Here is a 17898-nt window from a genome sequence, read left to right on the forward strand (position 1 = left end):
TCAGGTGTGGCCAATCATCATCAAGAGGCCTCACCACATTTGGCCTATCATCATTTCGCGCCCTCATCAGGTGTGGCCTATCATCAACTCACACCCTCATCAGGATTGGCCTAACATCATCTCACGCCCTCATCAGGTTTGGCCTTCCATCATCTCGAGTCATCATCAGGTTTGGCCTGCCATCATCTCGCGGCCTCATCAGGTTTGGCCTATCATAAACTCGAACTCTCTTCAGGTTTGGCCTACCATCATCTAACGGCCTCATGAGGTTTGGCCAATCATCATCTCGCACCCTCATCAGGTTTGGCCTATCATCATCTCGCGCCCTCATCAGGATTGGCCTAACATAATCTCACGCCCTCATCAGGTTTGGCGTTCCATCATCTCGCGGACTCATCAGGTTTGGCCAATCATCTCTCGCCCTTATCACATTTGGCCAATCATCTCGCGCCCTTATCAGATTTGGCGTAGCTTTATGTCGTGCCCTCATCAGGTTTGGCCTAACATCATCTTTCATACTCATCAGGTTGGGCATTCCATCATCTTGCGTCCTCTTCAGGTTTGGCCTATCATAATCTCGAACCCTCATCAGCTTTGGCCAAACATCATCTCAAGCCCTCATCATGATTGGCCTACCATCATCTTGTGCCTTCATCATGTTTGGCCTACCATCATCCCGCGCCTTCTTCAGGTTGGGCCTATCATCATCTCGCGCCCTCATCGGTTTGGCCTATCATCATCTTGATCCCTCATCAGATTTGGCCTTCCATCATCTCACGCCCTCATCAGGTTTAGCCTATTATCATCTCAGGTATGGCCTATTCATCAGGTTTGGCTTATTATCATTTCCCATCCTCATCAGGTTTGGACTATCAACATCTCACGCCCTCATCAGGTTTGGCCAAACATCATCTCAAGACCTCATCATGATTGGTCTACCATCATCTCGTGACTTCTTCAGGTTGGGCCTATCATCATCTCGCGCCCTCTTCTGGTTTGGCCTAACATCATCTCGTGCCTTCATCATGTTTGGTCTACCATCATCTCGCGACTTCTTCAGGTTGGGCCTATCATCATCTCGCGCTCTCATCAGGTTTGGCCTATCATCATCTCGCACCGTCATCAGGTTTGGCCCACCATCATCTTGTGCCTTCATCAGGTTTGGAGTATCATCATCTCGCACCCCATCAGGTTTGGCCTATCATCATCTCGATCCCTCATCAGATTTGGTCTACCATCATCTCGCACCCTCATCAGGTTTGGCCAATCATCATCTCGCGCCCTCATCATGTTTGGCCTATCATATCGCGCCCTCATCAGAATTGGTGTAGCTTTATCTCGCGCCCTCATCAGGTTTGGCCTAACATCATTTCGCGCCCTCATCAGGTTTAGCCTATCATCATCTCGCCCCCTTATCGGGGTGGCCAATCATCATCTCAAGCCCGAACCAGGTTTGGCCTATCATCATCTCGAGCCCTCACAAGTTTTGCCCCACCATCATCTTCTGCCTTCATCAGGTTTGGACTATCATCATCTCGCGTCCTCATCAGGTGTGGCCTTCCTTCACCTCGAGTCGTCATCAGATTTGGCCTACCATCATCTCACGCCCTCATCAGGTTTGGCCTACCATCATCTCGAGCCCTCTTCAGGTTTGTCCTACAGTCATCTTGTGCCCTCATCAGATTTGGTGTAGCTTTATCTCGCGTCCTCATTAAGTTTGGCCTAACATCATCTCACGTACTCATCAGGTTGGGCATTCCATCATCTCACGCCCTAGTCAGGTTTAGTCTATCATCATCTCGCACCCTCATCAGGTGTGGCCAATCATCATCTTGAGCCCTCACCACGTTTGGCCTATCATCATTTTGCGCCCTCATCAGGTGTGGCCTTCCTTCATCTCAAGTCATCATCAGATTTGGCCTACCATCATCTCACGCCCTCATCAGATTTGGCCTACCATCATCTCACGCCCTCATCAGATTTGGCGTACCCTTATCTCGCGCCCTCATCAGGTTTGGCCTATCATTATCTTACGCCCTCATCAGATTTGGCAAACCCTAATCTCGAGCCCTCATCAGGTTTGGCAAATCATCATCTCGCGTCATCTTCAGGTTTAGCCTACCATCATCTCGCACCCTCACCAGGTTTGGCCTACCATCATCTTGTGTCTTCATCAGGTTTGGCCTACCATCATCTCGCGCCCACATCAGATTTGGCCTACCATCATCTCGTGCCCTCATCAGATTTGGCGTAGCTTTATCTCGCGCCCTCATCAGGTTTGGCCTTCCATCATCTAGCAGACTCATCAGGTTTGGCCTACCATCATTTCACGCCCTCATCAGCTTTGGTCAATCATCTCAAGCCCTAATCCGATTTGGCGTAGCTTTATATCGCGCCCTCATCAGGTTTGACCTAACATCATCTTTCGTACTCATCAGGTTGGGCATTCTATCATCTCGCGCCCTAATCCGGTTTGGCCTAGCATCATCTCGCGGACTCATCAGGTTTGGCCTACCATCATCTCACGCCCTCATCAGGATTGGTCTACCATCCTTTCTCACCCTCCTCAAGTTTGGCCTACCATGATCTTGCACTCACATCAGATTTGACTTACATCATATCGCGTCCTGATCAGTTTTGGCCTACCATCATCTCGCACACTCATCAGGTTTGGCCTATCATCATCTCAGGTTTGGTGTATCAATCTTGTGTCCCATCAGGTTTGATTTATCATCATCTCACACCTTCATCAGATTTGGCCTATCATCATTTCGCACCCTCATCAGGTTTAGCCTATCATCATCTCGCACCCTCATCAGGTGTGGCCAATCATCATCTCGAGCCCTCACCACATTTGGCCTATCATCATTCGCGCCCTCATCAGGTGTGGCCTATCAACACCTCGCACCCTCATCAGGATTTGCCTATCATCATCTCGCGCCCTCATCAGGTTTGGACTATCATTATCTCACGCCCTCATCAGATTTGCAATACCCTAATCTCGCGACCTCAACAGGTTTGGCCTATCATCATCTCACGCCCTCATCAGATTTGGCCTACCATCATCTCGTGAACTCATCAGATTTGGCGTAGCTTTATCTCTCGCCCTCATTAGGTATGGCCTAACATCATCTCCCGCCCTCATCAGGTTTGACCTAACATCATCTTGCGCCCTCTTCAGGTTTGGCCTATCATCATCTCGCGCCCTCATCAGGTTTGGCCTATTATCACCTTGTGCCCTCATCAGGATTTGCCTATCATCATCTCGTGCCCTTTTCAGGATTGGCCTAACATCATCTCATGCCCTCATCAGGTTTGGCCTTCCATCATCTCGCGGCCTCATCAGGTTTGGCCTTCCATCATTTTGCGGCCTCATCAGGTTTGGCCTGCCATCAGCTAATGCCCTCATCCAGTTTGGCCTACCATCATCTGGCGCACCAACCAGGCTTGGCCTACCATCATCTCGTGCCATCATTAGGTTTGGCCTATCATCATATCGCGCCCTCATCAGGTCTGGCTTATTATCATCTCAGGTATGGCCTCTCTTCATCTTGCTCTCTCATCAGGTTTGGCCTATCATCATCTCGCGCACTCATCAGGTTTAGCCTATTATCATCTCAGGTATGGCCTATCTTCATCTTGCTCTCTCACAAGGTTTGGCCTATCATGATCTCGCACCCTCACCAGGTTCGGCTTACCATAATCTCAATCCCTCATCAGATTTGACCTACCATCATCTTGCGCCCTCATTAGGTTTGGTCAATCATCATCTCGTGCCCTCATCACGTTTGGCCAATCATCTCGCACCCCCTTCAGGTTTGGCCTACCATCATACCGCACCCTCATCAGATTTGGCCTACCATCATCTCGTGCCCTCATCAGATTTGGCGTAGCTTTATCTCGCGCCCTCATCAGGTATGGTCTAACATCATCTCACGCCCTCATCAGGTTTGACCCACCATCATCTCGTGCCCTCTTCAGGTTTGGCCTATCATCATCTCGCGCCCTCATCAGGTTTGGCCTATTATCACCTCGCGCCCTCATCAGGATTAGCCTATCATCATCTCGTGCCCTTTTCAGGTTTCGCCTTCCATCATCTCACGCCCTCATCAGGTTTGGCCTTCCATCATCTCGCGGCCTCATCAGGTTTGGCCTTCCATCATCCTGCGGCCTCATCAGGTTTGGCCTGCCATCAGCTAATACCCTCATCCACTTTGGCCTACCATCATCTGGCGCACCAATCAGGCTGGGCCAACCATCATCTCGTGCCATCATTAGGTTTGGCCTATCATCATATCGCACCCTCATCAGGTCTGGCCTATCATCATCTCGATCCCTCATCAGGATTTGCCTATCATCATCTTGTGCCCTTTTCAGGATAGGCCTATCATCATATCAGGCTGTCATCAGGTTTGGCCTTCCATCATCTCGCCTCCTCATCAGGTTTGGCCTTCCATCATCTCGCGACCTCATCAGGTTTGGCCTATCATAATCACGAACCCTCATCAGGTTTGGCCTACCATCATCTCACGTCCTCATGAGGTCTGGCCAATCATCATCTCGCACCCTCATCAGGTTTGGCCTATCATCATCTCGGGCCCTCATCAGGATTGGCCTAACATAATCTCACGCCATCATCAGGTTTGGCCAACCGTCATCTAATGCCCTCATCAGGATTGAAAAACCAAGCAATGTGAACTGAGGTCTAAGATGGTAGACATGCAAGAAATAGGAGCATGTTCACACTAGCAAAAAGAAGCAAAACCTACAAAAGACAAAAATATATCTCATACCCTACCATCATTATATATAAATGTAAAGCAAAGTTGCATAATAAATATAGGGTACTTAGTGAACTATTTTTGATCAAAAAAAGTATACAAGCCGTCCCACCAGCGGCAAGGTGACCCTAAATTGGGACGGTACCTATACTGCCTATATTAAAAACCTTACTGTATATCAAAGTTGAAGCAATGCATATTAAAGGGTAGACAAATAGGACCGGGTCCCAACTCCAGACCATCTAGGCCCGTGGTAAGCTACATATATACCAATCAGCTCAACAAAGGGGATGCCACACCCTTAAATTGCACAGAATGCAAACAAGACAAAAAACCAAGCAATGTGAACTGAGGTCTAAGATGGTAGACATGCAAGAAATAGGAGCATGTTCACACTAGCAAAAAGAAGCAAAACCTACAAAAGACAAAAATATATCTCATACCCTACCATCATTATATATAAATGTAAAGCAAAGTTGCATAATAAATATAGGGTACTTAGTGAACTATTTTTGATCAAAAAAAGTATACAAGCCGTCCCACCAGCGGCAAGGTGACCCTAAATTGGGACGGTACCTATACTGCCTATATTAAAAACCTTACTGTATATCAAAGTTGAAGCAATGCATATAAAAGGGTAGACAAATAGGACCGGGTCCCAACTCCAGACCACCTAGGCCCGTGGTAAGCTACATATATACCAATCAGCTCAACAAAGGGGATGCCACACCCTTAAATTGCACAGAATGCAAACAAGACAAAAAACCAAGCAATGTGAACTGAGGTCTAAGATGGTAGACATGCAAGAAATAGGAGCATGTTCACACTAGCAAAAAGAAGCAAAACCTACAAAAGACAAAAATATATCTCATACCCTACCATCATTATATATAAATGTAAAGCAAAGTTGCATAATAAATATAGGGTACTTAGTGAACTATTTTTGATCAAAAAAAGTATACAAGCCGTCCCACCAGCGGCAAGGTGACCCTAAATTGGGACGGTACCTATACTGCCTATATTAAAAACCTTACTGTATATCAAAGTTGAAGCAATGCATATAAAAGGGTAGACAAATAGGACCGGGTCCCAACTCCAGACCACCTAGGCCCGTGGTAAGCTACATATATACCAATCAGCTCAACAAAGGGGATGCCACACCCTTAAATTGCACAGAATGCAAACAAGACAAAAAACCAAGCAATGTGAACTGAGGTCTAAGATGGTAGACATGCAAGAAATAGGAGCATGTTCACACTAGCAAAAAGAAGCAAAACCTACAAAAGACAAAAATATATCTCATACCCTACCATCATTATATATAAATGTAAAGCAAAGTTGCATAATAAATATAGGGTACTTAGTGAACTATTTTTGATCAAAAAAAGTATACAAGCCGTCCCACCAGCGGCAAGGTGACCCTAAATTGGGACGGTACCTATACTGCCTATATTAAAAACCTTACTGTATATCAAAGTTGAAGCAATGCATATAAAAGGGTAGACAAATAGGACCGGGTCCCAACTCCAGACCACCTAGGCCCGTGGTAAGCTACATATATACCAATCAGCTCAACAAAGGGGATGCCACACCCTTAAATTGCACAGAATGCAAACAAGACAAAAAACCAAGCAATGTGAACTGAGGTCTAAGATGGTAGACATGCAAGAAATAGGAGCATGTTCACACTAGCAAAAAGAAGCAAAACCTACAAAAGACAAAAATATATCTCATACCCTACCATCATTATATATAAATGTAAAGCAAAGTTGCATAATAAATATAGGGTACTTAGTGAACTATTTTTGATCAAAAAAAGTATACAAGCCGTCCCACCAGCGGCAAGGTGACCCTAAATTGGGACGGTACCTATACTGCCTATATTAAAAACCTTACTGTATATCAAAGTTGAAGCAATGCATATAAAAGGGTAGACAAATAGGACCGGGTCCCAACTCCAGACCACCTAGGCCCGTGGTAAGCTACATATATACCAATCAGCTCAACAAAGGGGATGCCACACCCTTAAATTGCACAGAATGCAAACAAGACAAAAAAACAAGCAATGTGAACTGAGGTCTAAGATGGTAGACATGCAAGAAATAGGAGCATGTTCACACTAGCAAAAAGAAGCAAAACCTACAAAAGACAAAAATATATCTCATACCCTACCATCATTATATATAAATGTAAAGCAAAGTTGCATAATAAATATAGGGTACTTAGTGAACTATTTTTGATCAAAAAAAGTATACAAGCCGTCCCACCAGCGGCAAGGTGACCCTAAATTGGGACGGTACCTATACTGCCTATATTAAAAACCTTACTGTATATCAAAGTTGAAGCAATGCATATAAAAGGGTAGACAAATAGGACCGGGTCCCAACTCCAGACCACCTAGGCCCGTGGTAAACTACATATATACCAATCAGCTCAACAAAGGGGATGCCACACCCTTAAATTGCACAGAATGCAAACAAGACAAAAAACCAAGCAATGTGAACTGAGGTCTAAGATGGTAGACATGCAAGAAATAGGAGCATGTTCACACTAGCAAAAAGAAGCAAAACCTACAAAAGACAAAAATATATCTCATACCCTACCATCATTATATATAAATGTAAAGCAAAGTTGCATAATAAATATAGGGTACTTAGTGAACTATTTTTGATCAAAAAAAGTATACAAGCCGTCCCACCAGCGGCAAGGTGACCCTAAATTGGGACGGTACCTATACTGCCTATATTAAAAACCTTACTGTATATCAAAGTTGAAGCAATGCATATAAAAGGGTAGACAAATAGGACCGGGTCCCAACTCCAGACCACCTAGGCCCGTGGTAAGCTACATATATACCAATCAGCTCAACAAAGGGGATGCCACACCCTTAAATTGCACAGAATGCAAACAAGACAAAAAACCAAGCAATGTGAACTGAGGTCTAAGATGGTAGACATGCAAGAAATAGGAGCATGTTCACACTAGCAAAAAGAAGCAAAACCTACAAAAGACAAAAATATATCTCATACCCTACCATCATTATATATAAATGTAAAGCAAAGTTGCATAATAAATATAGGGTACTTAGTGAACTATTTTTGATCAAAAAAAGTATACAAGCCGTCCCACCAGCGGCAAGGTGACTCTAAATTGGGACGGTACCTATACTGCCTATATTAAAAACCTTACTGTATATCAAAGTTGAAGCAATGCATATAAAAGGGTAGACAAACAGGACCGGGTCCCAACTCCAGACCACCTAGGCCCGTGGTAAGCTACATATATACCAATCAGCTCAACAAAGGGGATGCCACACCCTTAAATTGCACAGAATGCAAACAAGACAAAAAACCAAGCAATGTGAACTGAGGTCTAAGATGGTAGACATGCAAGAAATAGGAGCATGTTCACACTAGCAAAAAGAAGCAAAACCTACAAAAGACAAAAATATATCTCATACCCTACCATCATTATATATAAATGTAAAGCAAAGTTGCATAATAAATATAGGGTACTTAGTGAACTATTTTTGATCAAAAAAAGTATACAAGCCGTCCCACCAGCGGCAAGGTGACCCTAAATTGGGACGGTACCTATACTGCCTATATTTAAAACCTTACTGTATATCAAAGTTGAAGCAATGCATATAAAAGGGTAGACAAATAGGACCGGGTCCCAACTCCAGACCACCTAGGCCCGTGGTAAACTACATATATACCAATCAGCTCAACAAAGGGGATGCCACACCCTTAAATTGCACAGAATGCAAACAAGACAAAAAACCAAGCAATGTGAACTGAGGTCTAAGATGGTAGACATGCAAGAAATAGGAGCATGTTCACACTAGCAAAAAGAAGCAAAACCTACAAAAGACAAAAATATATCTCATACCCTACCATCATTATATATAAATGTAAAGCAAAGTTGCATAATAAATATAGGGTACTTAGTGAACTATTTTTGATCAAAAAAAGTATACAAGCCGTCCCACCAGCGGCAAGGTGACCCTAAATTGGGACGGTACCTATACTGCCTATATTAAAAACCTTACTGTATATCAAAGTTGAAGCAATGCATATAAAAGGGTAGACAAATAGGACCGGGTCCCAACTCCAGACCACCTAGGCCCGTGGTAAGCTACATATATACCAATCAGCTCAACAAAGGGGATGCCACACCCTTAAATTGCACAGAATGCAAACAAGACAAAAAACCAAGCAATGTGAACTGAGGTCTAAGATGGTAGACATGCAAGAAATAGGAGCATGTTCACACTAGCAAAAAGAAGCAAAACCTACAAAAGACAAAAATATATCTCATACCCTACCATCATTATATATAAATGTAAAGCAAAGTTGCATAATAAATATAGGGTACTTAGTGAACTATTTTTGATCAAAAAAAGTATACAAGCCGTCCCACCAGCGGCAAGGTGACCCTAAATTGGGACGGTACCTATACTGCCTATATTAAAAACCTTACTGTATATCAAAGTTGAAGCAATGCATATAAAAGGGTAGACAAATAGGACCGGGTCCCAACTCCAGACCACCTAGGCCCGTGGTAAGCTACATATATACCAATCAGCTCAACAAAGGGGATGCCACACCCTTAAATTGCACAGAATGCAAACAAGACAAAAAACCAAGCAATGTGAACTGAGGTCTAAGATGGTAGACATGCAAGAAATAGGAGCATGTTCACACTAGCAAAAAGAAGCAAAACCTACAAAAGACAAAAATATATCTCATACCCTACCATCATTATATATAAATGTAAAGCAAAGTTGCATAATAAATATAGGGTACTTAGTGAACTATTTTTGATCAAAAAAAGTATACAAGCCGTCCCACCAGCGGCAAGGTGACCCTAAATTGGGACGGTACCTATACTGCCTATATTAAAAACCTTACTGTATATCAAAGTTGAAGCAATGCATATAAAAGGGTAGACAAATAGGACCGGGTCCCAACTCCAGACCACCTAGGCCCGTGGTAAGCTACATATATACCAATCAGCTCAACAAAGGGGATGCCACACCCTTAAATTGCACAGAATGCAAACAAGACAAAAAACCAAGCAATGTGAACTGAGGTCTAAGATGGTAGACATGCAAGAAATAGGAGCATGTTCACACTAGCAAAAAGAAGCAAAACCTACAAAAGACAAAAATATATCTCATACCCTACCATCATTATATATAAATGTAAAGCAAAGTTGCATAATAAATATAGGGTACTTAGTGAACTATTTTTGATCAAAAAAAGTATACAAGCCGTCCCACCAGCGGCAAGGTGACCCTAAATTGGGACGGTACCTATACTGCCTATATTAAAAACCTTACTGTATATCAAAGTTGAAGCAATGCATATAAAAGGGTAGACAAATAGGACCGGGTCCCAACTCCAGACCACCTAGGCCCGTGGTAAGCTACATATATACCAATCAGCTCAACAAAGGGGATGCCACACCCTTAAATTGCACAGAATGCAAACAAGACAAAAAACCAAGCAATGTGAACTGAGGTCTAAGATGGTAGACATGCAAGAAATAGGAGCATGTTCACACTAGCAAAAAGAAGCAAAACCTACAAAAGACAAAAATATATCTCATACCCTACCATCATTATATATAAATGTAAAGCAAAGTTGCATAATAAATATAGGGTACTTAGTGAACTATTTTTGATCAAAAAAAGTATACAAGCCGTCCCACCAGCGGCAAGGTGACCCTAAATTGGGACGGTACCTATACTGCCTATATTAAAAACCTTACTGTATATCAAAGTTGAAGCAATGCATATAAAAGGGTAGACAAATAGGACCGGGTCCCAACTCCAGACCACCTAGGCCCGTGGTAAGCTACATATATACCAATCAGCTCAACAAAGGGGATGCCACACCCTTAAATTGCACAGAATGCAAACAAGACAAAAAACCAAGCAATGTGAACTGAGGTCTAAGATGGTAGACATGCAAGAAATAGGAGCATGTTCACACTAGCAAAAAGAAGCAATCAGGATTGGCCTACCATCCTTTCTCACCCTCCTCAAGTTTGGCCTACCATCATCTTGCACCCACATCAGTTTTGGCCTATCATCATCTCGTGACATCATCATGTTTGGCTTATTATCATTTCCCATCCTCATCAGGTTTGGCCTATCAACATTTCGCGCCCTCATCAGGTTTGGCCTAACAACATCTCACGCCCTCATCATGATTGGACTACCATCATCTCGTGCCCTCATAATGTTTGGCCTACCATCATCTCGCACCTTCTTCTGATTGGGACTATTATCATCTCGCACCATCGCAAGGTTTGGCCCACCATCATCTTGTGCCTTCATCAGGTTTGGACTATCATCAACTCGCGCCCTCATCAGGTTTGGCCTATCATCATCTCGCGCACTCATCAGGTTTGGCCAATCATCATCTCGCGCCCTCATCACGTTTGGCCTATCATCTCGTGCCCTTATCAGGTTTGGCCTACCATCATCTCGCTCCCTCATCAGATTTGGCGTACCCTTATCTGATTTGGCCTATCATCATCTCACGCCCTCATCAGGTTTGGCCTTTCATCATTTTGCACCCTTATCATATTTGGCCTAATATCATGTCGCGCCCTCTTCAGGTTGGGCCTATCATCATCTTGTGACCTTATCAGGATTGGCCTAACATCATCTCACGCCCTCATCAGGTTTGGCCTTCCATCATCTCGCGGCCTCATCAGGTTTGGTCTATCATCATATCGCGCCCTCATCAGGTGTGGACTATCATCATCACGAGCCCTCATCAGGATTTGCCTATCATCATCTTGTGCCCTTATCAGGATTGGCCTAACATCATCTCTCGCACTCATCAGGTTGGGCATTCCATCATCTCGCGCCCTCATCAGGTTTGGCCTACCATTTTATCGCGCCCTCATCAGGTTTGGCCTATCATCATCTCGAGCCCTCATCAGGTATAGCCTATCATAATCTCGCACCCTCATCAGGTTTGGCTAATCATCATCTCACGACATCATTAGGTTTGGCATACCTTCATCTCGTGCTCTCATCATGTTTGCCCTATCATCATCTTGTACCCTCATCAGGTTTTGTCTGCCATCGTCTCGTGCCCTTATCAGGTTTGGCCTGACATCATCTTGCACCCTCATCAAGTTTGGCCTGCCATCATCTGGCGCACCAATCAGGATGGGCCTACCATCATCTCGCGCCATCATTAGGTTTGGCCTATCATCATCTCACACCCTCATCAGGTCTGAGCTATCATCATCTCAGGTTTGGCCTACCATAATTTCGCGCTCTCATCAGGTTTGGCTTACCATCATCTCGTGCCATCATTAGGTTTGGCCTATCGTCATATCGCGCCCTCATCAGGTCTGGCCCATCATCATCTCAAGCCCTCATCAGGATTTGCCTATTCTCACCTCGCGCCCTCATTAGAATTTGCCTATCATCATCTCGTGCCCTTTTCAGTATTGGCCTAACATCATCTCACGCCCTCATCAGGTTTGGCCTTCCATCATCTCGCGGTCTCATCAGGTTTGGCCTTCCATCATCTTGTGGCCTCATCAGGTTTGGCCTGCCATCAGCTCATGCCCTCATCAAGTTTGGCCTACCATCATCTGGCGCACCAATCAGGTTTGTCCTACCATCATCTCGTGCCATCATTAGGTTTGGCCTATCGTCATATCGCGCCCTCATCAGGTCTGGCCTATCATCATCTCAAGCCCTCATCAGCATTTGCCTATTATCATCTCGTGCCCTTTTCAGGATTGGCCTAACATCATCTCAGGCCCTCATCAGGTTTGGCCTTCCATCATCTTGCAGCTTCATCAGGTTTGGTCTATCATCATATCGCGCCCTCATCAGGTGTGGACTATCATCATCACGAGCCCTCATCAGGATTTGCCTATCATCATCTTGTGCCCTTATCAGGATTGGCCTAACATCATCTCTCGTACTCATCAGGTTGGGCATTCCATCATCTCGCGCCCTCATCAGGTTTGGCCTACCATTTTATCGCGCCCTCATCAGGTTTGGCCTATCATCATCTCGAGCCCTCATCAGGTATAGCCTATCATAATCTCGCACCCTCATCAGGTTTGGCTAATCATCATCTCACGACATCATTAGGTTTGGCATACCTTCATCTCGTGCTCTCATCATGTTTGCCCTATCATCATCTTGTACCCTCATCAGGTTTTGTCTGCCATCGTCTCGTGCCCTTATCAGGTTTGGCCTGACATCATCTTGCACCCTCATCAAGTTTGGCCTGCCATCATCTGGCGCACCAATCAGGATGGGCCTACCATCATCTCGCGCCATCATTAGGTTTGGCCTATCATCATCTCACACCCTCATCAGGTCTGAGCTATCATCATCTCAGGTTTGGCCTACCATAATTTCGCGCTCTCATCAGGCTTGGCCTACCATCATCTCGTGCCATCATTAGGTTTGGCCTATCGTCATATCGCGCCCTCATCAGGTCTGGCCCATCATCATCTCAAGCCCTCATCAGGATTTGCCTATTCTCACCTCGCGCCCTCATTAGAATTTGCCTATCATCATCTCGTGCCCTTTTCAGTATTGGCCTAACATCATCTCACGCCCTCATCAGGTTTGGCCTTCCATCATCTCGCGGTCTCATCAGGTTTGGCCTTCCATCATCTTGTGGCCTCATCAGGTTTGGCCTGCCATCAGCTCATGCCCTCATCAAGTTTGGCCTACCATCATCTGGCGCACCAATCAGGTTTGTCCTACCATCATCTCGTGCCATCATTAGGTTTGGCCTATCGTCATATCGCGCCCTCATCAGGTCTGGCCTATCATCATCTCAAGCCCTCATCAGCATTTGCCTATTATCATCTCGTGCCCTTTTCAGGATTGGCCTAACATCATCTCAGGCCCTCATCAGGTTTGGCCTTCCATCATCTTGCAGCTTCATCAGGTTTGGCCTTCCATCATCTCGCGGCCTCATCAGGATTGGCCTATCATAATTAAGAACCCTCATCAGGTTTGGCCTACCATCATCTCACGCCCTCATGAGGTTTGGCCAATCATTATCTCGCGCCCTCTTCAGGTTTGGCCTATCATCATCTCGCGCCCTCATCAGGGGTGGCCTATTATCACCTCGCGCCCTCATTAGAATTTGCCTATCATCATCTCGTGCCCTTTTCAGTATTGGCCTAACATCATCTCACGCCCTCATCAGGTTTGGCCTTCCATCATCTCGCGGTCTCATCAGGTTTGGCCTTCCATCATCTTGCAGCCTCATCAGGTTTGGCCTGCCATCAGCTCACGCCCTCATCAAGTTTGGCCTACCATCATCTGGCGCACCAATCAGGCTTGGCCTACCATCATCTCGTGCCATCATTAGGTTTGGCCTATCGTCATATCGCGCCCTCATCAGGTCTGGCCCATCATCATCTCAAGCCCTCATCAGGATTTGCCTATTCTCACCTCGCGCCCTCATTAGAATTTGCCTATCATCATCTCGTGCCCTTTTCAGTATTGGCCTAACATCATCTCACGCCCTCATCAGGTTTGGCCTTCCATCATCTCGCGGTCTCATCAGGTTTGGCCTTCCATCATCTCGCGGCCTCATCAGGTTTTGCCTGCCATCAGCTCACACCCTCATCAAGTTTGGCCTACCATCATCTGGCGCACCAATCAGGCTTGGCCTACCATCATATCGTGCCATCATTAGGTTTGGCCTATCGTCATATCGCGCCCTCATCAGGTCTGGCCTATCATCATCTCAAGCCCTCATCAGGATTTGCCTATTATCATTTCGTGCCCTTTTCAGGATTGGCCTAACATCATCTCAGGCCCTCATCAGGTTTGGCCTTCCATCATCTCGCGGCCTAATCAGGATTGGCCTATCATAATTAAGAACCCTCATCAGGTTTGGCCTACCATCATCTCACGCCCTCATGAGGTTTGGCCAATCATTATCTCGCACCCTCATCAGGTTTGGCCTATCATCATCTCGCGCCCTCATCAGTATTGGGCTAACATAATCTCACGCAGTCATCAGGTTTGGCCAACCATCATCTAATGCCCTCATCAGGATTGGCCTACCATGCTTTCTCACCCTCCTCAAGTTTGGCCTACCATCATCTTGCACCCACATCGGATTTGGCCAACCATCATATCGCGCCCTGATCAGTTTTGGCCTACCATCATCTCGCGCCATCTTCAGGTTTGTCCTACTATCATCTTGCTCCCTCATCAGGTTTGGCGTACCCTTATCTGGTTTGGCCTATCATCCTCTCACGCCCTCATAAGGTTTAACCTTTCATCATCTCGCACCCTTATCAGATTTGGCCTACCATAATCTTGTGCCCTCTTCAGGTTGGGCCTATCATCATCTTGTGCCCTAATCAGGATTGGACTAACATCATCTCACGCCCTCATCAGATTTGGCCTTCCATCATCTCGCGGCCTCATCAGGTTTGGCCTTCCATCATCTCACGCCCTCATCTAGTTTGGCCTGCCATCATCTCGCGCACCAATCAGGCTTGGCCTACCATCATCTCTTGCCATCGTTAGGTTTGGCCTATCATCATCTCGCGCCCTCATCAGGTGTGGCCTATCATCACCTTGCGCCCTCATCAGGATTTGCCTATCATCACCTCGTGCCCTTATCAGGATTGGGCTAATATCGGCTCACGCCCTCATCAGGTTTCGCCTTCCATCATCTCAAGCCCTCATGAGGTTTGGCCTATCATAATCACGAACACTCATCAGGTTTGGCCTACCATCATCTCACTCCCACATGAGGATTGTCCAATCATCATCTCGCACCCTCATCAGGTTTGGCCTGCCCTCAGCTCACGCCCTCATCAAGTTTGGCCTACCATCATCTGGCGCACCAATCAGGCTTGGCCTACCATCATTTCGTGACCTCATCAGGTCTGGCCTATCATCACCTCGCGCCCTCATCATGATTTCCCTATCATCATCTCGTGCCCTTATCAGAATTGGCCTAACAGCATCTCACGCCCTCATCAGGTATGACCTATCATCTTCTCACGCCCATATCAGGTTTGGCCCAACATCATCTCTCGTACTCATCAGGTTGGGCATTCCATCATCTCGCGCCCTCATCAGGTTTGGCCTACCATTATATCGCGCCCTCATCAGGTTTGGCCTATCATCATCTCGAGCCCTCATCAGGTATGACCTATCATAATCTCGCACCCTCATCAGGTTTGGCCAATCATCATCTCATGCCATCATCAGGTTTGGCATACCTTCATCTCGTGCTCTCATCACCTTTGCCCTATCAACATCTTCTACCCTCATCAGGTTATGTCTGCCATCATCTCGTTCCCTCATCAGGTTTGGCCTGCCATCATCTGGGGCACCAATCAGGCTTGGCCTACCATCATCTCTCACCATCATTAGGTTTGGTCTAATATCATCTCACGCCCTCATCAGGTCTGGCCTACCATCATCTCAGGTTTGGCCTACCATCATTTCGTGCACTCATCAGGTTTGGCATACCATAATCTTGCGCCCTCTTCAAGTTTGGCCTATCATCATCTCACGCCCTCATCAGGTGTGGCCTATTATCACCTCGCGCCCTCATCAGGATTTGCCTATCATCATCTCCTGCCCTTATCAGGATTGGCCTAACATCATCTCACGTCTTCATCAGGTTTGGCCTTCCATAATATTATAGCCTCATCAGGTTTGGCCTTCCATCATCTTGCGGCCTCATCAGGTTTGGCCTTCCATCATCTTGCGGCCTCATCAGGTTTGGCCAGCCATCAGCTCATGCCCTCATCAAGATTGCCCTACCATCATCTGGTGCACCAATCAGGGTTGGCCTACCATCATCTCATGCCATCATAAGGTTTGGCCTATCATCATATCGCGCCCTCATCAGGTCTGGCCTATCATCACCTCGCGCCCTCATCAGAATTTGCCTATCATCATCTTGTGCCCTTATCAGGTTTGGCCTAACATCATCTCACGCCCTCATCAGGTTTGACCTATGATCATCTCAAGCCCTTATCAGGTTTGGCCTAACATCATCTCTCGTACTCAGGTTGGGCATTCCATCATCTCGCGCCCTCATCAGGTTTGGCCTTCCATTATATCGCGCCCTCATCAGGTTTGGCCTATCATCATCTAGAGCCCTCATCAGGTATGGCGTATAATAATCTTGCACCCTCATCAGGTTTGGCCAATCATCATCTCACCCCATCATCAGGTTTGGCATACCTTCATCTCGTGCTCTCATCATGTTTACACTATCATCATCTTGTATCCTCATCAGGTTTTGTCTGCCATCATCTCGCACCCTCATCAAGTTTGGCCTACCATCATCTGGCGCACCAATCAGGCTTGGCCTACCATCATCTCGCACCATCATTAGGCTTGGCCTATCATCATCTCACGCTCTCATCAGGTCTGGCCTACCATCATCTCAGGTTTGGCCCACCATCATTTTGCACCCTCATCAGGTTTAGCCTACCATCACCTCGCGCCCTCTTCAAGTTTGGCCTATCATCATCTCACGCCCTCATCAGGTGTGGCCTATTATCACCTCGCGTCCTCATCAGGATTTGACTATCATCATCTCGTGCCCTTATCAGGATTGGCCTGACATCATCTCACGCCCTCATCAGGTTTGGCCTTCCATCATCTCACGGCCTCATCAGGTTTGGCCTTCCATCATCTTGCGGCCTCATCAGGTTTGGCCTATCATCATTTCGGGACCTCATCAGATGTGGCCTATTATCACCTCGCGCCCTCATCAGGATTTGCCTATCATCATCTCGTGCCCTTATCAGGATTGGCCTAACATCATCTCACGCCCTCATCAAGTTTGGCCTTCCATCATCTCGTGGCCTCATCAGGTTTGGCCTTTCATCATCTCGCGGCCTCATCTGGTTTGGCCTGCCATGATCTTGCGGCCTCATCAGGTTTGGCCTGCCATCAGCTCACGCCCTCATCAAGTTTGGCCTACCATCATCTGACGCACCAATCAGGCTTGGCCTATCATCATTTCATGCCATCATTAGGTCTGGCCTATCATCATCTCGCACCCTCATCAGGATTGGCCTATCATCATCTCGTGCCCTTATCAGGATTGGCCTAACA

Source organism: Phyllobates terribilis, unplaced genomic scaffold (assembly GCF_046119375.1).
Source record: "Phyllobates terribilis strain yellow unplaced genomic scaffold, ASM4611937v1 Scaffold_11__3_contigs__length_659146591, whole genome shotgun sequence".
NCBI classification, from domain to species: domain Eukaryota; kingdom Metazoa; phylum Chordata; class Amphibia; order Anura; family Dendrobatidae; genus Phyllobates; species Phyllobates terribilis.